The sequence below is a fragment of the Prionailurus viverrinus genome, chromosome B3 (genome assembly GCF_022837055.1).
Source record: "Prionailurus viverrinus isolate Anna chromosome B3, UM_Priviv_1.0, whole genome shotgun sequence".
Taxonomy (NCBI): Eukaryota; Metazoa; Chordata; class Mammalia; order Carnivora; family Felidae; genus Prionailurus; species Prionailurus viverrinus.
Genome location: NC_062566.1, coordinates 45,922,668 through 45,947,904, shown reverse-complemented (window position 1 = coordinate 45,947,904; position 25,237 = coordinate 45,922,668). Strand labels below are relative to the sequence as shown.

General features: G+C 36.2%; 1 long non-coding RNA gene across 4 annotated transcripts in view; it reads left to right on the top strand.

Annotated features, from left to right (window-relative positions):
* Nucleotides 1-24,173, top strand: part of LOC125168851 (uncharacterized) — a 44,322-nt gene extending 20,149 nt beyond the window's left edge. For 3 of the 4 annotated variants that reach the window (XR_007153322.1, XR_007153320.1, XR_007153321.1), the window contains 3 exons: nucleotides 1,006-1,253; nucleotides 2,549-2,658; nucleotides 23,899-24,173. This is a non-coding gene — a long non-coding RNA (uncharacterized LOC125168851). Of the gene's footprint in view, nucleotides 1-1,005; nucleotides 1,254-2,548; nucleotides 2,659-3,080; nucleotides 3,125-23,898 lie in introns of those variants that run through there. The other variant, XR_007153323.1, reaches the window with a different exon arrangement.
* The last annotated feature ends 1,064 nt before the right edge of the window (nucleotides 24,174-25,237 follow it).

Genomic DNA, 25,237 nt, shown 5'->3' with positions numbered 1-25,237 from the left:
ACTATTATTGCTGTCTGCTTTGAAATACTCCCTCTTGGTATCAGTCAGAGCCCTGCAAAAGCTGACAAGTACAGCGTATTTCTCAGTTTTTTGGGTGGACTCACAAGCAAAACTCTCAAAAGATAACTGCCTTTTTTGCATGAGATTCAAGAGTTACTTTAATTTTCTTAAACCAAAAAGAGAGAGCCAAATGCCAGTTCACGTCTATCATATGCCCTTTCATAGAGCTGTTGGTAAAGCAATTAAATGCATAAATGACAGAAATGATAGATATTGGTTCCATTATTGCTATTTCATGCAGACAGAGTTATATTTCCCCAAGATTAGATTTTTATGACAAGAATTTTTTTTTGTAGTCATAATACAGAACTGTTATTTGTCAAAGAAGTAATATTTGTTTTTGGCTGTTGGTGAAATCTCAGAGGAAAAATTTCCAGACTCCATTTTACTTTTAAGGAGTACATAAACCTGAAGAGTAAGTTTTTTCTCTCAAAATAGGTTTTGTTTTGACTTTGAAAACCTCAGACTTCCACGAAGCATTGTAATGTTTGGAATAAGCATATAAAATATTTCAGGGTACTGGGATTTATCTTTTCTCGTAACTCTAGGCAAAAATTCCTAGGGCAAGTCTGAGGATAGATTTTTTTTTTTTTTCACTCTCCAACTTGCCTCGATGCTGAGGTCTGGGGGAAATGCTTTGGGTCCCCTGCATAGCCAAGGTTAAGTGTGCACAAGGCCAGTGGAGACCCTCATTGTTGTTACAGTGGGTAACAAAAGAGATTCACAGAGTGCTGAATTCTGGAAGGGACTATCCAAATCAACTACATAACGCTGTCATTTCTCAAATGGGAAACTGAAGTACAGGGAGATGAAGGGACCTGTCAAGGTCATCTGATCAGCTAGTGTCACAGTTTTGATCCAGGGAGACTCCCATTTAGTGATTTTTTTTCTCAGTAATTTCCCAGGATCCTTTTTTACTTCAATTTTGATTTGCTTCCATTCCAGTCCATTCCAGTCCATTCCAGCTGGTCCCTGATATTGACGTGGGTGCTGTTTTGGCCTCAATCCTGCCCTCTGCCTGTATTCACTGAGTGGGATTTCCCCACCAGAAGCCTTCGCATTCTCTGAGTCATTTGGACTTGGACTTACTTGTCCAGAAGTTTTAGTTCCTGGAGAACTTGAGAAGGACTCCTTCTCCAGTTGTTGGACTTTATTCCCCCTGCTGCTGCTCCACACCACCACAGCTTATTCAGGTACTACTTTCTGTCAGGCCTCATGCTTGGCACTTTATACAACTAGTTCATGTACTCCACACAACAGCCCTTTAATGTGGGCATTTTACCACCTTGCAGCTGAGGAGTCAAAGCTCAGGAATCAAATCTCATCCCCATCACCTTACAGTGGTAAGTGCAGAACGAGACTAAAACCGAGGAATATCCAAATCCCATTCTCTTTCCATGGCATTGTTCAGTTCTAGTCTGAAATGCTTAAGGCTCAGACTTTGAGTAACAAATTGTTGTAACTTGCACTGCCTCGGGGACTCTGTCTCCCATTTATCTGCTCTGTAAAACATCTCTATGTATTAACACATGAGCCTTCTCTGTGTGGGCCCGTCTGATGCTAGGACTTCCTAGCTTTCTGATCTTAGAGCTCTGCCTTCCATATTCTGCCTTGTTAGATGTTCTGGATGTGGGAATGGGAACAGTTAAATGTCACTCTACTGGCTGAAACAGTAACTTCCTAATTGAAACTCCAGCGGAAATTAGACCTTCCAAATGGCAAGATCATAGAATGCTCTGATATGTTTGATGAAACACTGTTGGATATTTCCACCCACTTCCCTACCTCCCACTTCTGCAGCTTAAGGGACAAATTCCATTTTTAACCATTTCACTTTCAAGAAGGCATCATGGTCAGAAAGGGTCTGTGGCAGGACTGGTTCCAAGAGCTGCCAAAGGACTTCCGCTGCCTTGGCAAGTTGTATCTACCTAGTGTGTGCCCTGCCTTGTTGCAGCTCCTTAGATTTAAAGATGCTTAGAAGGCTCTCATGTGATTGCCTTACATTAAGTATTTCCAGGGAGGATACAATACTGCATGAATACAAAGGAGGGGAAAATATTCATTGAGTGCTTATTAGGTGCATAAAAGTATGCCATAAATTTTCACATGTATTACCAATTGATCCCTAAAATAAGTGTGTGAAGTATGGAATTTATTCACATTTTAGACAGACATTAAAAGCCTTATTTAGGCTCACATAACTAGAAATGGGTACCATTGGCATTTGAAGCTAGAAGAGACTAACTTTATGTATATTACAAGGCTACCCTAAATACTCCAGAAGCTGGGCCCCAGGCTCCTGTCATCCTATCCACCATTACTCTCATTCTATGTGGGTTAGATGGGGACCCTGGCTTCGGAAATCCTAATAAGAATCTTCACTAGTCTTTGAAATTTTGATTTCCATTCATCAAAGAACGACAATTTACATTGTTACACAGAGACTAAATTATAACTCTATCGTTCTCATTTTCCCCACCCCACTCAGTCACTGGACAGTTCTTGGTGAAGAATGATACTCCTTATTGCAGCGTGCCCCTTCTGCCTTGGCAAAGACCCAGCACATTCTTCCACCTGATGGTTTGATGAAAAACCAAGGTAATATCTGTTTTGTTTATATGTTGAGTCCCTAATGGAGAAGAATCCAACTGACTAGTGTAGCTGTCAAATCCTTCTTTTTTCTGGATTGATAACTACAAACCTGAACTTGAAAAGAAAGTGAATCTATTCCTAACCATTGTGCACTCACTTGCTTGCTCTTTTTCTTTCTTTCTGTCTTTTTTCTTTCTCACGCTCTCCCTGTCTCTCTCTCTCCCGTCTTCCCCAGCCGCTCATGCTTTCATCTCCTATGGCCAGCTCTACCCAACTCAGCAACATCTTGGCTGAATACATGGCCAGTATGCACTCAGTCTTCTTTTTAAAAGACATTCTTTCCTATGAGGCTGAAGACAGATTATTTATGTAATTTTATTGTTTTTTTTTTAATTTTTTTTCAACGTTTTTATTTATTTTTGGGACAGAGAGAGACAGAGCATGAACGGGGGAGGGGCAGAGAGAGAGGGAGACACAGAATCGGAAACAGGCTCCAGGCTCCGAGCCATCAGCCCAGAGCCTGACGCGGGGCTCGAACTCACGGACCATGAGATCGTGACCTGGCTGAAGTCGGATGCTTAACCGACTGCGCCACCCAGGCGCCCCTGTAATTTTATTGTTATAATTAAGGTCACCTTTCTAAACTTGAATTTGTTTTTTTCTGAAAAACAAGGAGATTAAACTGGAAATATTTTAAGATTCAATGTCAAACTGGTTAAAATGAATAAATCTTTTTTTTAATAAGTAGTGCTGTCTTTCTTTTTGTGATATTTATTTATTTTTGAGAGAGAGAGAGAGAGAGAGAGGCCATGAGTGGGGGAGAGGCAGAGAGAAGAGGGAGACACAGAATCTGAAGCAAACTCCAGGCTCTAAGCTGTCAGCACATAGCTCGATGCAGCGCTCGAACCCATGAATCCTGAGCTGGTCAGACGTTTAAAGGACTGAGCCACCCACATGCCCCATAAAATGAATGAATCTTAATGAGCATTTTTTAATTATCCTGCATAAGGTTTTAGTAATGGCCCTCACAAGCCACAGGTGACTTCTGTCCAGCACTATGAGGCAGGGATTTGTTGCCATTTCTCTCCGATTCTATCAGGGCAGAGCCTCCTTCTTTCCACCCCCTCCTTATGGACATCTCATTCTTTTAGTTCCCTTATTTGTTTCTATCGTTCCCTTATTTGTTTCTCAGTCATCCACTACTTCACTCTCCCTCTGTCTTTAGGGTCTTACTAGGCAGGTGTTTCTATCCCCAATTTTCCCTAATTCCCAACTAAGACTGGTTCTGTCCATACTTGTTACAGATTTCATCAGACCATATTCAATTCAACAAATGTTTTTCTAGTGCCAGTCATGTGCAAGCCTGTGATGGTTGCTATGCTTTCATTCTAGGGATACAGCCTCACCAAGGAGCAAGTTTTGTAGAAGGAAAAGTCTGGAGTAATTTTATTTTATTTATTTTAATTTTAACTTTTATTTAAATATAATTTATTGTCAAATTAGCTAACATGCAGTGTATATTGTGTGCTCTTGGCTTTGGGAGTAGATTCCCATGATTCATTGCTTACATAAAACACTCAGTGCTCATCCCAACAAGTGCCCTCCTCAATGCCCATCACCCATTTTCCCCTCCCCCTCCCCCATCAGCCCTTAGTTTTTTCCCTATTTAAGAGTCTCTTGGGGTGCCTGGGTGGCTCTGTTGGTTAAGTGCCCCACTTCAGCTCAGGTCATGATTTTACTGTTCAGAATTCGAGCCCAGCGTCGAGCTCTGTGCTGAGAGCCCAGAGCCTGAAGTCTGTTTCAGATTCTGTGTCTCCCTCTCTCTTCCTCTGCCCCTCCCACTCTCATGCTGTCTCTCTGTCTCTCAAAAATAAATAAACATTAAAAAAATTTTTTAAAAGTCTCTTATGGTTTGCCTCCTTCTCTGTTTGAAACTATTTTTTTTTTCTCCTTCCCTTCCCCTGTGGTCTTCTGTATAGTTTCTCAAATTCTACATATGAGTGAAAACATATGATATCTCTCTTTCTTGGACTGACTTATTTCAGCATCATACCCTCCAGTTCCATCCACGTTGTTGCAAATGGCAGGATTTCGTTCTTTCTCATTGTCGAGTAGTATTCCATCATATATATATATATATATATATATATATATATATATATATACATACCACATCTTCTTTATTCATAATTCTCCCTTTTTGAAGGACTTCTGTATTTTTCCTAATCTTCAAATAAGAATATGATTTAAAAAATAAGCTTTTTATATGTTTATAAGAATCTTTATAAGAAAAAATATATATGACATGTTATGTACATAGTTTGTTTCCAAAAAGAGAGAAATAATATACTTATCTACTGGGTTCCATATCTTATACTTTGTTTTCAAGAGTATCAATGTGCCACTGATGAGGATTCGAATTTTAAAAACCTCTATTTTGTATTTAAGGAATTTGATAAGTTATGGAAAAAATGAGATAGGTAATTGAGGTTACTTGTGAATTATGAAAGTATTTATTAATATATTTTATGCTTATTAAAATAACAGGGTAAAAGCAGCCTTTTAAATAAAGAGAAAGTAATAGTTTACATATTTTAAATTAGTAGTAATGGACAATGTACCACTCCTTGCTCAAAGAAACTCGTTTTAGGATTTTATTCTTCCAAGTTTTAATGAGATACTTACTAGTTTATTTAGTGTTGCTGTGTATTATGTGGGCTTATCCTCCTGAATTTGTTCCAAAAGAAATTGGAGTGGAAGTGTTAATTCTTGCCTTCTAGGTCCCCACAGTGATTGCAGAAAACAGAGTAATTAATGAATGAGAAGAAACAAATAAATAAAGCACTGGGGATTCTTTAGCATAGTTATGGAAGCATTTCTCAGCCCTGAGAAATTTTCTTTTATTTTCTTTCTTTCCTTTTCTATTCAAAGACCCTTACAACACAGCTTTAAAACTCAGTGTTAATCTCCCTCAGATTTCTTTATGTCTCATTGGAAGTATTCCAGCTCCTTCATCCCTCCCGCTGAATGTCACTTTTTGCATGAAAACATTCTTTAACTTGGAAATTTGGAAATTTCCTTTTTGGAATCCCACTCGCTCTAACTTCCAGTGCAATTACTTTGGTACTCATTCTATTCATCTTCATTATATTGTAAGCTTGTCAAGCTCTATATTCCCTCATCTTTGTTTATCCAGCAGCATCTATCAGGGACCTTGCTGAGAATGAAAACTCAACAAATATTGGCTGAAATGAATTATTGAGTTACTGTTTAGTACCACTGTATGGGCAGTGGAAAGTTAATATTTATTTTCTGAACAGAAAAGAATGACCAAAACATGCCCTTTGTCCAATGTGTGATTGTTTCTTTGCAGCTTTATTATATGTTACATTGGACCATATTTAATTGCTATTTTGTAGTTCAAAATTGATGAAAGTTGAAAATATTGACAATTTCATATAGTTTAATTTATATTATTAATTTATTTTCAAATGTTTCAGAAGTATTTGTATGGCTTTTGGACACTCAGATAGCAATCATTAATCTTTCAGATCCCAAGGAGGTTTTTATAGTATAGAATATAATTTGTGACCAGTCAGTCCACTCTATCTGAATACTCTCCATTTTTTTCCTTTAGTTTTTTTTCCAAACAAGCTCCATCTCTTTATAGTGATAAAGCTAATTAGTTCTCAAATTTTCAAAAGCATTTAGAATGTTATGTGAATAGAAGCATTTTTTTTTCCTGAAGAGTTTCAAAGCCAGTGATCTTTATTTTGTTTTTCTTTTTTTAAAGTTTTTTTTTAATGTTTATTTATTTTTGAAGGAGAGAGAGACAGAGTGTGAGTGGGGGAGGGGCAGAGAGAGAGAGAGAGAGAGAGAGGGAGACACAGAATCCGAAGGAGGCCCCAGACTCTGAGCTGTCAGCACAGAGCCCGATGCAGGGCTCAAACCCACAAACCACGAGATCATGACCTGACCTGAAGTCAGATGCTCAGCCAACTGAGCCACCCAGGCGCCCCAATTTTGTTTTTCTTTTTATTCATATTTTTATTATTTAGAAAACACTATTTGGAAAGAATGGATTTGTTGCCATTCAGTTATGGGTCCCCCCCGCCTTTTTTTGCCTATGGTAGAGATTTATGTGGAAAAAATTTATAGGTATTGGGTTTTTTGTGCCTATCCAGTTCAACATACAATCTGTTTTAGGGATCTTAAGATGCACATATCAAAAACTGAACTGGTGATTTGCTCCCCCTCAAAACCTTCTTCATGTCAACTAATGGCAACTTCATCATTACAACAGAACAGGTCAAAATACATAGGATCACTGCTGGGTCTTGTTTTCATACTCCACATCTAATCAGTCAGAAATTCCCTTTTGAGTTTACCTTTACTTCCACTTCTCTCACTGTGGCTCAGACTACCATTACCTCTTATCTACAATACTGCATTGACCTCCAAAAAATTCTCCTTGCTTCTCTTCTTTTTCTTTTATTTTCCATTTTCAAAGAGTAGTCAAAATGACACTCTTAAAACATGAGTCAAATCATCTTGCTCTTCTGCTGAAAACTTTACCATGGTTCTCCATTTCCCTCAGAGAGAAAGCCAGAGGGTTTACAAATGTCTACAAGGCTCTATATGATCTGCCTCCTCCCCCTATAACCACTCCCAATCCTGCCCCATCATCTCTCTGACTTCCTCCCCTCTCTCATTCTGACTCTTCCACTTAACCTTCTGACTTGAACCTGCCAGGTACTTTCCCACTGAGAGAACAACTCAAACAAGTGTACTGCACATAAGCAGGTGCTCAGTAAATATTTATTGGGTTAAATTGAACTGAAGTTAGCTCACAATTGGTAACCATTATGATAAGATTTAGTACTTGGGATTACCATCCTTCTTTTACTTGAGTTGTATCTCAAAGTATCCACCAATGCACAAGCTCCTTTCCTCTTTCAGTAATGTGGGCTTGGGAGAATTTCCATGGTATATTTTTAAGAGATAAATAAGATTTAGAACAGTATAAGTGTCTTAATTATTCAAATTATGGATAAGCATAGTGTTTGGAGAATTGACCAATGTAGGAGGGCTTTTCTAATTCTGTGAAATGATGTGGCATAATTGTCCAATTGTCCATGATCAAATCAGAGATTTATAAGGATGTTGTCTCCAGGATACCACCTGCCTAATTTAAATTCAGTAGAGAATGAAAAATATAAATTGTTAGGTAAATGCATAGCTACAAGCTTTAATTTTTGTAATTTATTCACAAACATGATAGTATTGGCAAATAGCCTGAATGGTAAGACCTTTATTCTGATCATAAATTATACCACTGTTTACAAAAATTTACGAATGGTTATCTAATTTTTTTGAGATGACCTTTCATAGCAATAAGTAATTTTGTTTTTCAAAGGAATTATATAATGAAACATCCTCTTGGACTCTCTGATGGCCAGTGTAAGAATATATGTTTATTTTTGCCTCTGCTCATGGTACTTCACATAGAACATTAAATTTCTTTATTTATGAAGTCAGTGTTCCCTAAGGACAATACGAGTAATATGCAGAAATGAATTTCTTTTGAAGTTTTTGTTGTGTTGACTAACAATTTGTTTATAATAACTATGTTAAGGTGAACAAATTCATTTTTTGAGTAAAAATTTTCATTTGCAGTGTAAAAGATTTTTTTTTAAATTTTTTTTTTTCAACGTTTATTTATTTTTGGGACAGAGAGAGACAGAGCATGAACGGGGGAGGGGCAGAGAGAGAGGGAGACACAGAATCGGAAACAGGCTCCAAGCTCTGAGCCATCAGCCCAGAGCCCGACGCGGGGCTCAAACTCACAGACCGCGAGATCGTGACCTGGCTGAAGTTGGACGCCTAACCGACTGCGCCACCCAGGCGCCCCTAAAAGATTTTTTTTTAAATACAATCTCTGTTAGGCTCAAGCAAGATTTCTGTATTGAAGTTAGGAATATTACTAGTGACTAAAATATTTGGTAAATAGCTTTTGAATTTGTGAATAAAATTTGCCAGTAAACACATCTAATTCTATATCTTATTATTTTTAGAATAGTTGGTATTTTGTAGGCTTCAAGAAACCTTAAGGATCTAATGATTTTTGAGAAAAGTTAAAATATAGGCATTAATCTTATTTAAGTATATGCCATACATGCCAAGATTTTAAAATTACAGCAACAAAAAGTTGGCATATTGATTTAAATGCATCCCAAATAAGGTTTAAGAGACCTATTTAGGAATTGTGGCTAGAAAAAGTAATGAAATTTGATAAAGCTCAGGTGCTGTAATGCTCTGTATGGTAAGTGAGTGATCAAGTTCTGGTCTTCACTTTGGCATATGAAAAGTTTGGAAGTCATCACTCCTCATGTTCACAAGAGAAAAGTTGAACGCAGTAAAAAATAAATGACTATTTTTGGATCCATCAGATAATTTAGTTTACAGGGTACACCACACCTTGAAATCTGTAGGTACAGGTGAAAACAGAAAATCACAGAAACATTCAGTTTATCTGGGGCAGAAGCCACTGGAGCCATAAACGTATACCCTACCAGTTTCTCCTGGTGAAGATCCAAGAAAAGTCCTCTCTTGTTTCTGAGGGAGAAAGTAACCATTTTGAAATATAACCAGAGGTAAGAAACACTTGTCAAGGTCACAGCCCAAGGACACAGGCCTATTAAAAGTCTGAGATTGAGTCCTAAGACTACAGAAAACCCTTCCTCCCGGCACCTTAACACTGCATCAACAGGGCTCCAGTATAACAGCAGTGGATTGCAACTGAGAGCTGCAAGATGCAGATGCTGTTTAAGAAGGAGTTATTAGGGAAATGACAGAAGAGACAAAAATAGTCACCAGACCAAACAGAAGCCTCTGGCACCTCTAGCAACATTAAACACAGACCAACTCCTATCCAGATTAACAGGAAACATCATTGTATTAGTCTGCTTGGGCTGCCATAACAAAATACCTTAAGAGTGACTTAAACAACAAAAATTTCTTTCTGCAGAGTTCTGGAGGCTGGAAAGTCTAAGATCTGAGTGCCAGCAAGTCCATGTTTAGTTTCTGATGAGAGTCATTTTCTTGGCCTGTAGAGGGCTGCCTTATTGCTGTGCCCTCACTTGGTCTTTCCTCTGTGTGTGCACAGAAGTGCAAGTGGAGGGAGAGAGAAACAGGGAAGGGTAGAGGGAGGGGGAGGGGCCGACCTAAAGGGAGGGAGACAGACAGAGACAAAGAGAGATATCTCATAAGGACAGTAAGCCTTAATCCTATCAGATTAAGACATTACCCTATGACCTCATTTAACATTAATTGCCTCCTTAAAGCCTCTATTCCCAAATATAGTCAGATCGGAGGTTAGAGTTTCAACATATAAATTTGGGGTGCGGGGCACAATTTAGTACCTAGTAGTCATGATAAAGGCACATTTATATTATATTCTATTATCCAATGTGTTATGTCTGATATTCACTAAAATACTTCAAGGCATATTAAAAGGCAAGAAACTTCACAGACTGAAGAGATAAAGCAAGTATCAAAACCAAACTCAGAGATGACACAGATTTTGGAATTATCAGATAAGGCATTTAAAATAACTATCATTCATATGTCAAAGGTTCTAATGAAAAAAAAAGAAACAGTACACCTTAATAGATGGGTAATGTAAGCAGAGAAATGGGAACTGTAAGAAAGAACCAAAGGAAATGCTAGAAATTAAAAACAGAAATTCAGAATGTCTTGATGGGCTCATCAGTAGAATGGACAAAGTCAAGGCAAGAATCAATGAGCTTGAAGATACGTGAATAGAAACGTACACAACTAAAATGTAAAGAGAAAAGCCCAGAACAGAGTATCTAAGAAGTAAGGACAAGAGACCAACTATAACAAAAGATGTTCCCATTGCTCTTATGAGTTAGGAAAGGTTTTGGGAGCTGCGAGCCAGAAAACATGGACAAGAGCCAAAATATATAAATCACAACATCACAAAAAATATATGGATTGAGGAGGAAGAAACAAAACTGTTTTTGTTTGCAGATTACAAGATGTAACGAAGAATGTCATACGACTAACAAAACAAAGCATCTTTGAACTAAGTAACAAGTATTGGCAATATCACAGGATATAAGGCTGATATACAAAAGTCAATTGCTTTTCTATATGTCAGCAATGAATAGTTGCATTTTTAAGTCAAAAATATACTATTTGTATTAGCACCAAAAAAATGGACATACTTAACTATAAATCCAACAAAATATGTGAAGGGTCTCTATGTAGAAAAAACTCAAAATTCTGATGAAAGAAATCAAAGAAGATCTAAGTCAATGAATAGGTTTTCATTTTCAGGTGTTGGAAATGTCACTTTTTCCCAACTTGATCTATCGATTCAGCACAATCCCAATCAAAATCCCAACAAGCTATTTTGTGGATATTTACAAATTGATATTTAAGTTTTTACAGAAAGGCAAAAGGCCCAGAATAGCCAACAGAAGACTGAGGAAGAATGAAGTTGGCAGACTGATGTTACCTGACTTTAAGACTTACTTATCCCGAGACTACACTGCAGTAATCAAGACAGTGTAATTTCAGGATAACAATAGACACAAAGATCAACAGAAGACCATATGTTGGAAAATTAGATGACCTTGAGTTTGGTGATGGGTTTTTAGATACAGCACCAAAAGCACAATCCATGAAAGAAAAATATTGGTAAGTTGAATATTATTATAATTCAGAAATTCTGCTCTGTGAAAAGACACTACTAACAAATTAAACTAATAAGTCATGGACTATGATAAAATATTTTAAGACATACATCTTATGAAGAAGTTATATCCAAAACATACAAAGAATTTCTAAAGCTCAAAAAACAAAACAAACCAAAAAACAACCCAATTAAACATCTAAAAGATCTCAATAAACATCTCACCAAAGAAGATATACAGATAGCAAGTAAGCCTACAAAAAGACTATCAACATCACTCCTCACTAGTGAACATAAATTAAAACAGCAACAGATATCACTAAGCGCCTATTAAAATGGCTAAATTCCCCAAACTGACAATATCAAATGCTAGTAAGGATGCAGACAAACAGGAACTCTCATCCATTGCCAGTAGGAATGCAAAAATGATACAGCTACTTCAGAAGACAGGCAGTTTCAGGGGCACCTGGTTGAGTGTCTGACTTTGGCCCAGGTCATGTTCTCACACCTCATGAGTTCGAGCCCCACATCAGGTTCTGTGCTGATAGCTTGGAGCCTGGAGCCTGCTTCAAATTCTGTCTCAGTCTCTCTGCCCCCCACCTGCTTGTGCGCACGCTCTCTCTCTCTCAAATATAAATAAACATAAAAAAAAGGACAGGCAGTTTCTTACAAAGCTAAACATAGTGTTATCATATAACCCAGTTATTGTGCTCCTAGGTACTTCTCTAACTGAACTGAAAACTTATATACACACAAAAACCTACAGGCAAATGTTTACAGCAGCTTTATTAATAATCACCAAAAATTGGCAACAATCAAGATATCCTTCAATTTGGTGAATGTATAAAGAAATTCTGCTATATTCCTATGATAAAATATTACTTACCAATAAAAATTGGTAAGCTATCAAGCCATGAAAAGATATGGATAAACTTTTAATGCAATTCTAAGTGAAATAAGCTAATTTTAACAGTTTATATATGGTAAGATCACAATTATATTGCATTCTGAAAAACTATAGAAAAAAAGATCAGTGGTTGCCAGGAGTTCAGGAAGAGACAGAGTCGGGATAAGTAGGTAAAGTTAGTTGGTGTTTGTTTGTTTGTTTGTTTGTTTGTTTTTAAACCACAGTACTATTCATGTGTGATGCTGTAATGATGGAGCTGTGAGATTATAGATCTGTGAAAACCTATAGACCTTTATAACACCAAGAGTGCACTTTAATATATAGGCAAATTATTTTTATTAACAAATCATTTAGAAGATCATGGGATTTCAGGAAGCAATGTAGACTGTGACAAAAGAATAGAAATATACCATAATTGTATGAAACAGTATCTCTGATAGGGATTGGAAAAAGGTGCTAATACAAGTAAATTTGGAAATTAGTGGATTCTAACACCAAAGACACAAGGAAAAATACATAAGCACTGGACTCTCATCAATAAAGTTTCTTTTTTCCCCATCAAATTCACGTTAAGAATTTGTGCAGTCCAAGTTCTTAAAAGGTTTGAGAAATCACTGTTCTTTAATGAGCATTGAAAGCATAAGCTAAGATTAATGTTAATATATTGTTTAATGTTAATATCTTTAACAAAGATAGGGTTCCTGTAAGGTGCAAAGACATTAAGAATGTCTGAGTCTGGGGGCGCCTGGGTGACTCTGTCTGTTAAGTAATATGATATTTCTGTATCTGTATATTGGAATTGAATGATATGTGAATGAATTATAAGAGAGAGAAGCCAAGTTTCTGACTGGTGGATTGGCAATTTATAGATTACTGAGGACAGGAGGCTAGAATGATCTGTATGGTAATGGATAAGAGTTGGAGACATTAGTAAGCATTCATGTGTGGGCAATTATGTATGGAAACATTGTAGATCTGTGTATATACATATATTTGCTCTGTCAGCTGAGAAGGCCTAAAAACAGAAAAGACAGCCTAGCACTAATTAGTACATCTAACACCCAATCTTGATTTATTCTTTTTTCTTTTTAACGTTTTATTTTATTTTTGAGAGAGAGACAGTGTGAACGGGGTGGCAGGGGGAGAGAAGGAGACACAGAATCTGAAGCAGGCTTCAGGGTAGGAGCTGTCAGCACAGAAACCTGACAAGGGCTTGAACCCACCAGCTGTGAGATCGTGATCTGAGCCAAGCTTAACTGACTGAGCCACTCAGGCACCCCCCAATCCTGATTTCTAATGCCATTCAATACTTGATATTTTCTAATACCAAAGCTCCTTGGAGACATAGGTGTTTCTAGAACTAGAGAAGGAACTATTCAAGATGAGTTTGAAGTTCATCTTTATATTCTAGAAAGTAAGGGAGTGCTTGAAGACACACACACAAAGAGACAAAAAATTAGCAAACCCAAACCCACATTGATGGGGGAATGGCAGAGGGGCATGGGAGCCAACTGAAAGATCTCCTAAATGGGCAAAGCTAGAAAAAATTGACAGCAAAATATAGTATTATTTGATTATAACTCAAAGTATAAAGAAAGTATCTATGAGTTTATACTGATATAAGTAAATAATTGAATAAATTAATAAATGGGGAGAAAAAAAGAAAAATCTCTAATGCAGAAATTTTATAAATAATTTATGAAGATGTTCCACCCTAAAGGAGAGGCAGTGTGATTATTCCTTAAGTATGGCTGTGCATAGTAGTCACATTCTTACAAAGAATACTTAAAAAGTGAGAGGTAAGTAACCTTACAGTAAACTAATAAACATTATTTGAGCCAAATGATCAAGTTCAACATCACCAGTCATAAATCATATTGATAGTATGTATGTACCTCTGATATGCTGTGATGAAATTGACATTGTACCTCTGATTTTTCTCTCAAAACCCATAACTCTAGTCTAATCGTGAGAAAAACATCAGACAAATTACATACGAGAACTGTTTGTATGATCTCAATTTTCTAAATCTAAAGCTGTTCTAAAATAAAAGTTAGTTAAAACTTGACTACATTTAAAAATGCCCAATATAATCCACACCCTTATAATCCTTTATTATTTAATGTTTATTTTTCACTCTGTTCTGCACTGTATTATAGTGATAATTATAACGCTTCCAAATTAAATATGTATAATTATCCAGTGAAAATTTTCATGAAAAAAGCCTTTTCTATTATGAGGACTATTTCTTTAAGGTATTTCCTTAGAAATGAAATTATCGGGGTGCCTGGGTGGCTCAGTCAGTTAAGCAGCCGACTTCGGCTCAGGTCATGATCTCGTGGTCCATGAGTTCAAGCCCCGTGTCGGGCTCTGTGCTGACAGCTCAGAGCCTGGACCCTGTTTTGGATTCTGTGTCTCCCTCTCTCTGACCCTCCCCTGTTCATGCTCTGTCTCTCCCTGTCTCAAAAATAAATAAAACGTTAAAAAAAATTAAAAAAAAAAAGAAATGAAATTATCAAGTCAGTAGGTAATGTCTTTGTCTTTTGAAAGATAGTTTGTAGAAGATTTAGGCATGATAAGATTTAAATCTTAGAAGAAGTAATTGAATATTCATAAATTGATAAAATAAAAGCATTTTGTATAAACTATATTTTAGAATGCTTCTATAAACATAATTAAAATATATCCTAGCATAACTAAGCAGTATATCTAACTAATAATACATATAATCCCTTGTAGATGAGTTTTGTATTCTCCAGCTGTCTGTGAGATTAGAATGTGTACAGATAGCTGAAGAATGAATACTGCTTTTTGTGTTCCTTAGGAGTTTCTTAGGAGTTATAGATGAGAAGGATTTACCCATCTCTGGATTTATTATATTATTATTAATATTTCCACTAGTTTTATGCTGAATAACAGTATGAATATTGTTTTGCAATATTCAATATTATTATTATCACGAGAGTGCTTTGGATGCTGAAGTAGACATACATTTGTCCCCTAAGCAATACAGCATACTAGTTGCTTATTCAATTTCTACTCAGTCCTGTTCAAGGTAGCTGAATATTTTTCAGCAGAGGCACTCAGTCAGCTGAAAAATATTCATGTTTCCCAGCCTCCCTAAAGATGAAAGGGGTTTCTCCTGGGGATTTCTAAGGAAGTCACTTTCCTACTGCAGACACTACTCTTCATTCCTTCTTCTTTCTTTGCTATGCCTGGAACATGAATGTGAAACAGCTGTTTTGCATAATGGCCATGAGCATAAAAGCTATACCCTAAGCACAGTGAGTGAAACACTGAAAGTACCCAGGACTGTAGTGACATCATTAAACATTCTACCAGTCCTAAACTGCCTCCCTCTTACCTTCTTGTTAAATAAGAATGATAAACTTTATTTGGGAAAGTTGAAAAGTTAATTTTTTTGGTCTTTGTTACATGTAATTACTTAAAAACTGTGAAAATTACTAGTGGAGTTCAGCCTCCTCATTTTGTAGAGAAAGTAACTAACCCTTACTCCCCTCTTTCACTTTGTAACACTTTATCCAACATTATTCTTCATGTTGTCTAAAATCAGCTGAAATATTTACAGCCTGTAAACAATATATATATAATATAAATGTATACAATAAATAAATATAATATAAATTATAAATATATATTTACTGTCTGTCTTCCATACTAAAATGTAAGTTATATGATGTTAAGGACTTGATCTTTCTTGTTCATTGCTATATCCCTGGCAGCTAGAACAATGTTTCTTATAACAGAGACATTCAGTGTTCCCTGAAGTAATGAATGAATCAGTGAGACCTCAGAGGTGTTCTGTGATTAGATCAAGAAGATGATTAAAATAGGAATTAAAATTCAATCTCCTCATAACCAGCTCAGTAATCCCTTATTATATTACTTGGTGCTGTGAGGGTCTTTTAAGTCATTGGATAGCAATGATAATTCTATACACAAAAACAGAAATTTAAATAGCAACATATTACAATTCATTTGAATCTATTCTTCACGTCATCAAATTCTTGTAACATTTCTTCAGCCTTGTCCCTCACATAATGCTATTTTTGCCACTTTTCCTGGATTGCCTTGACTAGAAGTTCTAGTCAAGGGCTCTAGTTAAAGGGCTGTATACACAGATCTCTTTCTTGGAAAATCACAAAGCATATTAGCATATTAAAGATTCCTATATGTACTATAATTTAAAAGTCCCTTTAACTTTACCTTAACACTTTCCATGTTTATTTTCTTTCATAATGCCCTGCCTATCTTCATTTTGTGGCTAACCTCTACTAAAACTTTGAAGGAATTAATGTTACACTTTAAAAAACTATGGGTCTTGACCACTGTAGTTGTAGTTGGGTATTTTATGTCCTTCAATTGCTTATGATAAAAACTTTGATGAGGGGCACTTGGGTGGCTCAGTTGGTTAAGCATCTGACTTTGGCTTAGGTCATGATCTCATGGTTTCTGAGTTGAAGCCCCGTGTTGGTCTCTATAGTGACAGCTCAGAGCCTAGAGACTGCTTCAGATTCTGTGTCTCCCCTCAGTCTGCCCCTCTCCTGCTCATGCACTGTCTCTGTCTCTTTCTCTCTCTCAAAAATAAACATTAAACAAATTTTAAAAAGAGGGCACCTGGGTGGCTCAGTTGGTTAAGTGTCTGACTTCAGCTCAGCCTCAGGTCATGATCTCACAGTTCGTCAATTCAAGCCTTGTGTCAGGCTCTGTGCTCACAGCTCAGAGCCTATAGCCTGCTCCAAATTCTGTGTCTCCTTCTCTTGCTGCCCCTCTCCTGCTCATGTTCTGTCTCTCTTTCTCTCTCAAAAATAAACATTAAAACATTTTTTTAAACTCTGATGTGCATTGGTATCTGAGGATAAAAAAATCTTACTCCTTACCAGTGTTTTCTTATTGGGCTAACTCTCCCAGCTATTTGATTCATGCTGGTCAGTTCAATGCAGGGACTTCTGGATCACTTTCTCCTGCTAGTAGAAACAGTACTAAAAATACAGCCTATTTTCCTTTTACACAAAGATTATGACCACGACTACCACCACCACATCATCACCATCACCATCACCATCATCACCATCACCATCATCACCATCATCATCATCACCACCATCATCATCATCATCACTACCATCACCATCATCACCATCATCATCATCACCATCACCACCATCATCATCATCATCATTTTTGAGTATTAAAGTTGGAATTACACTAGTATTTTTAAGCCAATAGTATTTTTAAACTAGTATTTAAACAAATAAACATATTTGTCTTTTAAACAGGGTTCTAATAAAATTATTTTAAATGATCAGGGTGAAATTTAAGGTTATAAAGTACAATTTTTCTTGACTTCAGTGATTCTAAAAGTCTATTTAAATTCTTGCCCACAGACACAAATACCCATATACTCAGACACACACACTTCCCCCCCCCCCCAATAGCTGTATGTATTCTTTAAAAAAAAAATCAAACTTTTCCCTAATTGGTTTGCTACATCACAGCCTAAAATAGGAAGTCACTATGGCTTCTTCTTATTCCCTTGTAAATGAGAAAAGATTTAAAAGGCATCAGCTTATTGAGGGAGCAGACTGTTGACTAGGCCACTTTAAAGTTTATAAGTCTTAAGAAGTAGGTAGTCAATACGTTTTAAAAGAATATAGAAGCATTTTTTTTTTGGCCAGCCAATAATGACTTGGAGAATATTATATATGTAAGTGATGAATCATTAAATTCTGCTCCTGAAACCAATATTACCTATTACACTATATTTTAAGTAACTAGAATTTAAATACTTTTCTGAAACAAAAATAAAATAAATAGAATCAAATAATAAGACTCAGCATTTCTCATATATATATGTATACACACACACACATACATACATATATATCATTTCTATACTATCATGAAGGAAAAAATAAAAAAATAAAGAAAACCTTATCCTTCATCTTCATAAAATCCTAGATGCACCCTACCTTGCTCTCTGTACTAGTCTGCAAATTGTCTTCCATTCTATATTATTTAGGAAGTTGTGTGTATGCTGTAGCATCATATAGAGTGAAAGAAGAAAAATAATACAATTTATATAACTTTGTTTCAAACAAATAAATACATTTCTACTGTCTGGAAAAAAAGAATATTGTTGATCTTTAAATTAGCATTTAAATGAGAATCTCCAGAGACTTATTTTCTAGGATATTGTTAAAAGGATCTGATTTAATTAGACATATCTGAGCTTTAAGCCACCACTTTGCCAAATTCAAAATGGTGAGTTATGTTAGGACTTTCTTCTTGGCTTTTCTTTGTTCTGGTGATTCTGCTCAGAAACCATGGCTTTAAATACCACCAGATTACTCCTAAGTGCGCATCTCCATTCTTAACCTCTGTTGAGCTCCAGACTTATATATCTAAGGGCTTCCTTGTACATTTGTCTCTCTTTGGAAATATAATGGACATATCAATCTTAAGATTTTCTAAATAGAAATCTTACTTCTATATACTGCCACAACACTGTTTTCCCTTGTTTTCATTATTTCAGAAATGCCCAAACTCAGTTGCTCAGAACCACAACCAATTAAAAATTTCCCTTTATTCTTATATTCCATTTCCAATCTATTACTAAGTCCTATGAGTGCTTCTTCCTAAATATATTCAAACCTGACAACTTGAAACCACTTGTACTGATAAACCGTGATCTAAGCCACTTTTACTTCTCTTTTGTTCTATTGCTTGTTGCCCTTCTTACGGGTCTCCTCAGTCCATTCTTGTCCTCTTGTGGTCCCTTCTTCGTATTACCAAAGTACTCTTTCCAAAGAGTAAGTCCTATTGTGTCATTCTGCTCTTTAGTGGCTTCACAGGTCAATGAGAAGACTGTCCAAGTCCTTACCATGGCCAGCAAGTCCCTACATAATCTGGTTCTTGCTTACCTCTCTCACCCTTTCTCCTATCCTAATGTACTTACTGACTACATTTCTGCAGCCTTATTTTTTTGTTTTTTGTTTTTTGTTTTTCTTTTTGGGTCCCTTAAACACACCATGCTCATTTCCTCTTGGGACCTTTGTGCTTGTTATTTCTTCTGACTCTAATACTCTTCTCACGTACAGTCTCATGGTCATCACTGAAGACTCAAATCATTGGCGCTTCTCAGAGAGGTTTCCTCTGATCACATTAACTCCAGTAGGATCCTGTCCACACAAATCCCTTTATTCTGTTGCCATGCTGTACCTACTTATATACATGTTCAGTATCTATGTCCATTTGAATATATCTTTGAGGTCAAGGAATTTGATGATTGTGTATCCCTAGGGCCTAACAGAGAGCCTCTTGTAACAGGTGCTCTATAAGAACTTGTTGACTGTGAATAAATATAGATTGTTTCACTTAATTCTTATCTTTCTCTAATCTCTTCCTTCAAGTCACTTTCTTTCCAAATTAGACTTCTAGAAACACTGATTTCTTGTGTTCAAGAGCACAATAGCTTCCTCAAAGAATAAACTTCCACATTCCTCTTCCTGAATTTCAAGATACTAACTTCCTTAACCCACTTTTCTGGAACTTTTAGTCACTCTTCCCCAAAATGAACCTTGGCAGTAACACTAATTCCCCTGTCCCTGAGAAAGTCTCCAGTCTCTCATCTTCGCTATCCCCCTCTCATTCGGGATTCTCACCCAATTCCACATGGTTCAATTTTCCTTCTTTCACTAAGCACTACTCCAACCTATAGAAAGCTCTTCCTTTTCTGCCATATGTAACTTATTTTTTTATATTGTCATGATGTTGCTAGAACATATCCTTATCCTATTTTATATATGTGTGGGTAATCCCCTGAAAGTAAAAACTGAATCTGAATATTAAAATGTACCCTTAATCTCTTAGCTCAATGTTTCACAGATAGTACATCTATTTGATTCTAGTTTCAATAGACATAGTAACAAAATTATTTATTTGCTGTTAACACTTATTTACTGTAAAAAAAATACACATATAGAAAAGCACAGTGATGAACAAAAGGCAACTGACATTTAATCTCATTGTCAGGAAAACAATGGAGTATAATGGTGAAGATTGTGTATAACTGGAGTCACATAATTCACCTAAGGAGGACAGCCATAGCACATGTCCAGGGCCTATTACTGTATAAATATGGAGGCCCAGTGTTCGCTGAACTTGCATTTTACTTTTTTTCAAGAAGAACCAGAAATGCAAATGTATAGCTTTTATCTGAAATCACACATTTTTATATGTTTAACATATCTGAGGCCCAGATTTGCAATCTTCATTTTGTACTTCTGCAATGCTGACTCAGAGAATATCCAATGTTGTTAATTAGCCGAATTCCAGGAGTCCACAATTTATTTTGCCCACTTTATCTTCATTTTTATTTTTACTTAGAAACTATTCCTCTTGTGTCTCCTCTCCCATACTATTCTTAACAATTTACCAAAGTTTAAAAAAAATATTTAATATGTGTTTTTTGATGATGAAGATAGAAAAATTAGAAAATACTGGAAAGTATAAATAAAAATGTAAGAATAATTCTACATATTGCTATCTTTTTATTCATTTTCTTTTTATATTTAGTCTATGGCATATTTAATTAACATAGAAAAGTCACTAGATTTATTTTTCATGACAGAAATTCTCCATGAAATTAAATACTCTTGATAAACATTATTTAAATGTCTGCATAGATTTCTATTGTGTGGACATACCATAATTATTTAATTAATAATTATTTTGATTTATGTATTTATAAGTAATTAATTATGATTCATTTCCTTATAGAGCTACATGTCTATCATTGGACAATTAGGTTGTTTCCAGTTTTTTTCCCCATGAGCAACTTTGCAATGAACATCTTTGTACCTAAACTGTATTTTCAATTATTTTATTAGAAGCGAAGTTAATAGATCCCAATATATGAATATTTTTGAGGTCAAATTTATTTCCAAAAACATTTTGCCAATTTACAATGCTGCCGGCGATGAGGGTATATATTTTACTTTATCCAGAATATTTGGATAATCTCATTAAAAAAAAAAAAAGAAAAAGGTAACTGATGACTCTATGTCTCTATCCTCTCCTCCGGTCTTCTCTTTGCTACTGACTTATTTTGGCAGATGACCTTTATTCCTATTTAAAATGAAAATTGAGGATTCTTATCTCTCTCTCTACAGTTACCCATACTCATTCGTATTCCTTTCCACTTGCCTCAATAAAAGAAATTACTTTTGTTTTCAGCTAATACTTCCGCTTATACTTTAGCACTCATGTTTTTCCATATCCTCCAACACTGTGCTTGATTTCAAGGCCACACCTCTGCCTTCAGTGTTTTCAATATCTTCCTCTCTTAGGTTCTTTCCTCACAGCTTATAACAGTATTTGAATTTATTTTATTAAAAAAGCCTTTTGTCATACTTGTTTTCCCTTCTAGTTGCACTCTTATTTTCTTTTCTTTTACAGCCAAGTTTCTTTGAGTGGTTTTAACTCCCCACCTTTTTTTCCACTTCTAAGACTTTCCTGAACATGGATATCCCTACTTTTCTGGAACAAATTTTGCTCAGATCACCAGGGATCTACTGTATGTAAATGCCATCTAGGTGTACTTTTCTAGAGATAGGAGACAGAGAGATCTAAGGAAGTCACAGCCGAATTTCAACCTCAACAGGATTACCAGTTGTGGCCAAGGATTGATAGAAATGGGAGAGAAAGAAGACTGATATAGTCAGAAAGTGCACTGAAGAAAGTAATAACTTGGGGCGCCTGGGTGGCACAGTCGGTTAAGCGTCCGACTTCAGCCAGGCCACGATCTCGTGGTCCGTGAGTTCGAGCCCCGCGTCAGGCTCTGGGCTGATGGCTCAGAGCCTGGAGCCTGCTTCCGATTCTGTGTCTCCCTCTCTCTCTGCCCCTCCCCTGTTCATGCTCTGTCTCTCTCTGTCCCAAAAATAAATAAACGTTGAAAAAAAAATTTTTAATTAAAAAAAATAAAAAATAAATTAAAAAAAAGAAAGTAATAATAACGATGTAACACGAGTAGTTTTAGGAAGCAGAAACCAAACGTAGTAGCAGGAAACTAATCAGGGAGAGAAGAGACCACTGCAATCACAGGTAGGGGACCAGAAAATAGCTGAGATTAACAAATGTGATGTATTTATTCATTCAGTTATTTAATTAACTCATGTCAAACACTTCCTACACATTAAGCACAGGGAATATAGCATTTTAAGGGGAAGATAATTCATTGTCAATATCAGTAGAAGCAAGAAATTTGTAGTTTGCAAAAACTGCAGAAACAGTTTGATCAGGAGTCTTCAAGGGGACTTAGGGGACAAAGATGCCTAGTGACTGGGGCATAAATGGATCCCAGTATCATCAACAACAGAAAAGGCAACTGGAACTCATTTTGGAACAATATAAAGCATGGAGGAAGGAAATAATGATGTTAAAAGGAATAAGGAATTATAAGAAAGACAGGGAAAACCAGAATCAGTAGATGTTTCAAAGGTGGTAGTGATGAGGCTGGAATGCTGGGACATTTATTCTAATAAAAGTTCCTTTGGAAAGCCAGTGGAAATCACAGTCAATCTGAAGTTTTATTCTGTTTTAAATAAAGACTAGATAATGCCAATACAATCATTTGTTTGCTTTAAAAGTATTCTCTAATACAGGGGATAAAGTCTTCATAAAATATTCAAATAAGTTATGTTGGTATATAGATATTAGTTTCGATTTTGGGACTGTAAAGCTAATGGAGACTGCATGACATCAGATCCACTCAGATTTCAAGATTTCTTTGACCCCAACAGATGTAACACATTAGAATATCCTAGTGTAAATAAAAGGGTCCAGACATATTGTTCTACATCAAAAGATTTCTTGATGGAGCCTATCGAAATAAATCAGAAGCAGATCCATCAAATGTCACTTGAAATATTTCAGAGTATAATCTCTCAAGAGAAAATAATTTCCATTCTAATTAAGCTTCCTGAATTTGAAATCCAGCCAGAACAAGACAAATCCGATCAGAGTCTTCTTCATTAACTTAAGATCCTAATGATATGCCCATGTGAAACTGGATGGCTGCAAGGCTGACCAGATAATTTTCCTTTCTTCAGTCCCATTGCCCCCAGCTAAATCAATAGAGTGGCAATTCCCACCAATCTCCAAGCTATCCACAATGGTCACACCAGGTACACTGGTGTCTGGTAACTTTGTTCCGTAATCTGAGAGCAGGCTTAGGGAATCAGGCAGTAGGCATGTGCAACATAATTGGCTGTGAATGAGAAGGCATTTAGTGACCAAAGATCTCTCTGAGAACTGTTTTGGTGGTTGGGGGTAGTGAAAAAAGTTAGATAATGCAGTTTCAGTCTGAGATAGGGAATGCTTAGTTTTAGACCTTGGAAGCACATAAGTAAGGAAAGATAATGTGAAGTAGAGATGACCCTGAGCAGTGACATAAAAGGTCAAAACAATCTTTGAACCTCAGTGGGTCCTTAACATGAATATCCACATACCTAATAATTCTTAATGGATTGGCTAACAGATTGACTGGTTTACTTGCCAAATGCAGCCCTTATTTTAAATCTTATTTTAAATCTTACAGGTTCAATAAGAAGCCTTTGTCTTGGGGAAACTGAATTTTCCTGCTGAGATGGTAGACCATACTTGGTTCTGTTTCCAGTTCGAAATAGTGCCATATTTATCAAACAACACTTTGAAGTATCATTTGAGAAATTTATGGGATCTTCACTTTTCTTATTTGTAAATGATGTAGTATTTAATATATCCAAATGAATTTATACAAATAAATGCACATTATAAAGCATAATAATTTGGAATACAAATATAATGGGAAATCTCATTTTAATTTTTATCCATATGAACTGTCCTGTTGCAATGTATAAATGCAAGAATATATCTTCATGTAAATATTTTCAATAAAAAATGAGCAAAACCATCCTTTCAGTGTTTGCTGGATTAACTCTAAATTATTTTGTTTGCCTTCAGGTCATTAGGGATATTACCACATTACTTTAACAAAGTAACATTCGATTTTGCAGAATTTAAAATGTATTCATAAAATACGTTATTCTAAGGTTTATAGAAGAATCTTAAAGTCTTGAAATCTGAGGTTCTTGTTCTTTTTTGTTTGTCTGTTTGTTTACTTATTTATTCTGTGTGAGAGAGAGACAGAGAGGGAGAGGAAGCAGAGCTGGGGAGGGGCAGAAAGGGAGAGAGAGAAAGGATCCCAAGCAGGCTCTGCACTGTCAGCACAGAGCCTGACTTGGAGCTTGAAATCACAAACTGTGAGATCATGCCTTGAGCCAAAAATCAGGAGTCAGACGCTTAACTGACTTAGCCACCCAAATGCTGCTCTCAGGTTCTTAAAGCAAATGTTCTTCTCACATACCTCAAATTATATCAATGAGAAGAGACCCTATATTTTCATGGTTCTGAGCATAAATTTTGAATTAATCAGTTTGCTGGGTTTATGCTCTAGTTTTACTACTCGTTAACTACACGTTACTGAACCTTTATGATGCCTCGTTTTGTTCATGTGAAGACTAGTTATAATAGTAATTACAACCTATAAGTGTGGTGAGGATTAATGAAATTAGGAAATCGTTAAAACAGTATCCTACAGGGGTGCCTGAGTAGTTCAGTCGGTTAAGTGTCCGACTCTTGATTTCAGCTCAGGTCACGAGATTGAGGCCAGTGTTGTAGGACCCTGTGCTAGACCTGGATTGCTAAGATTTTCTCTTCCTCTTTCTCTGCCTCTCCCCTGCTCTTGTGCACACAGACGCCTGTGAATGGCTCTCAAAAAACAAAATAAAAATGAAGCAAGACAAAAAGAAAACAGTAACTTACATAGTAAGTGTTAGATAGTATCATAAAAATCTCTCTAGAGTAAATAGGTATTCCAAGGGGCTTGGAAGTGAGGT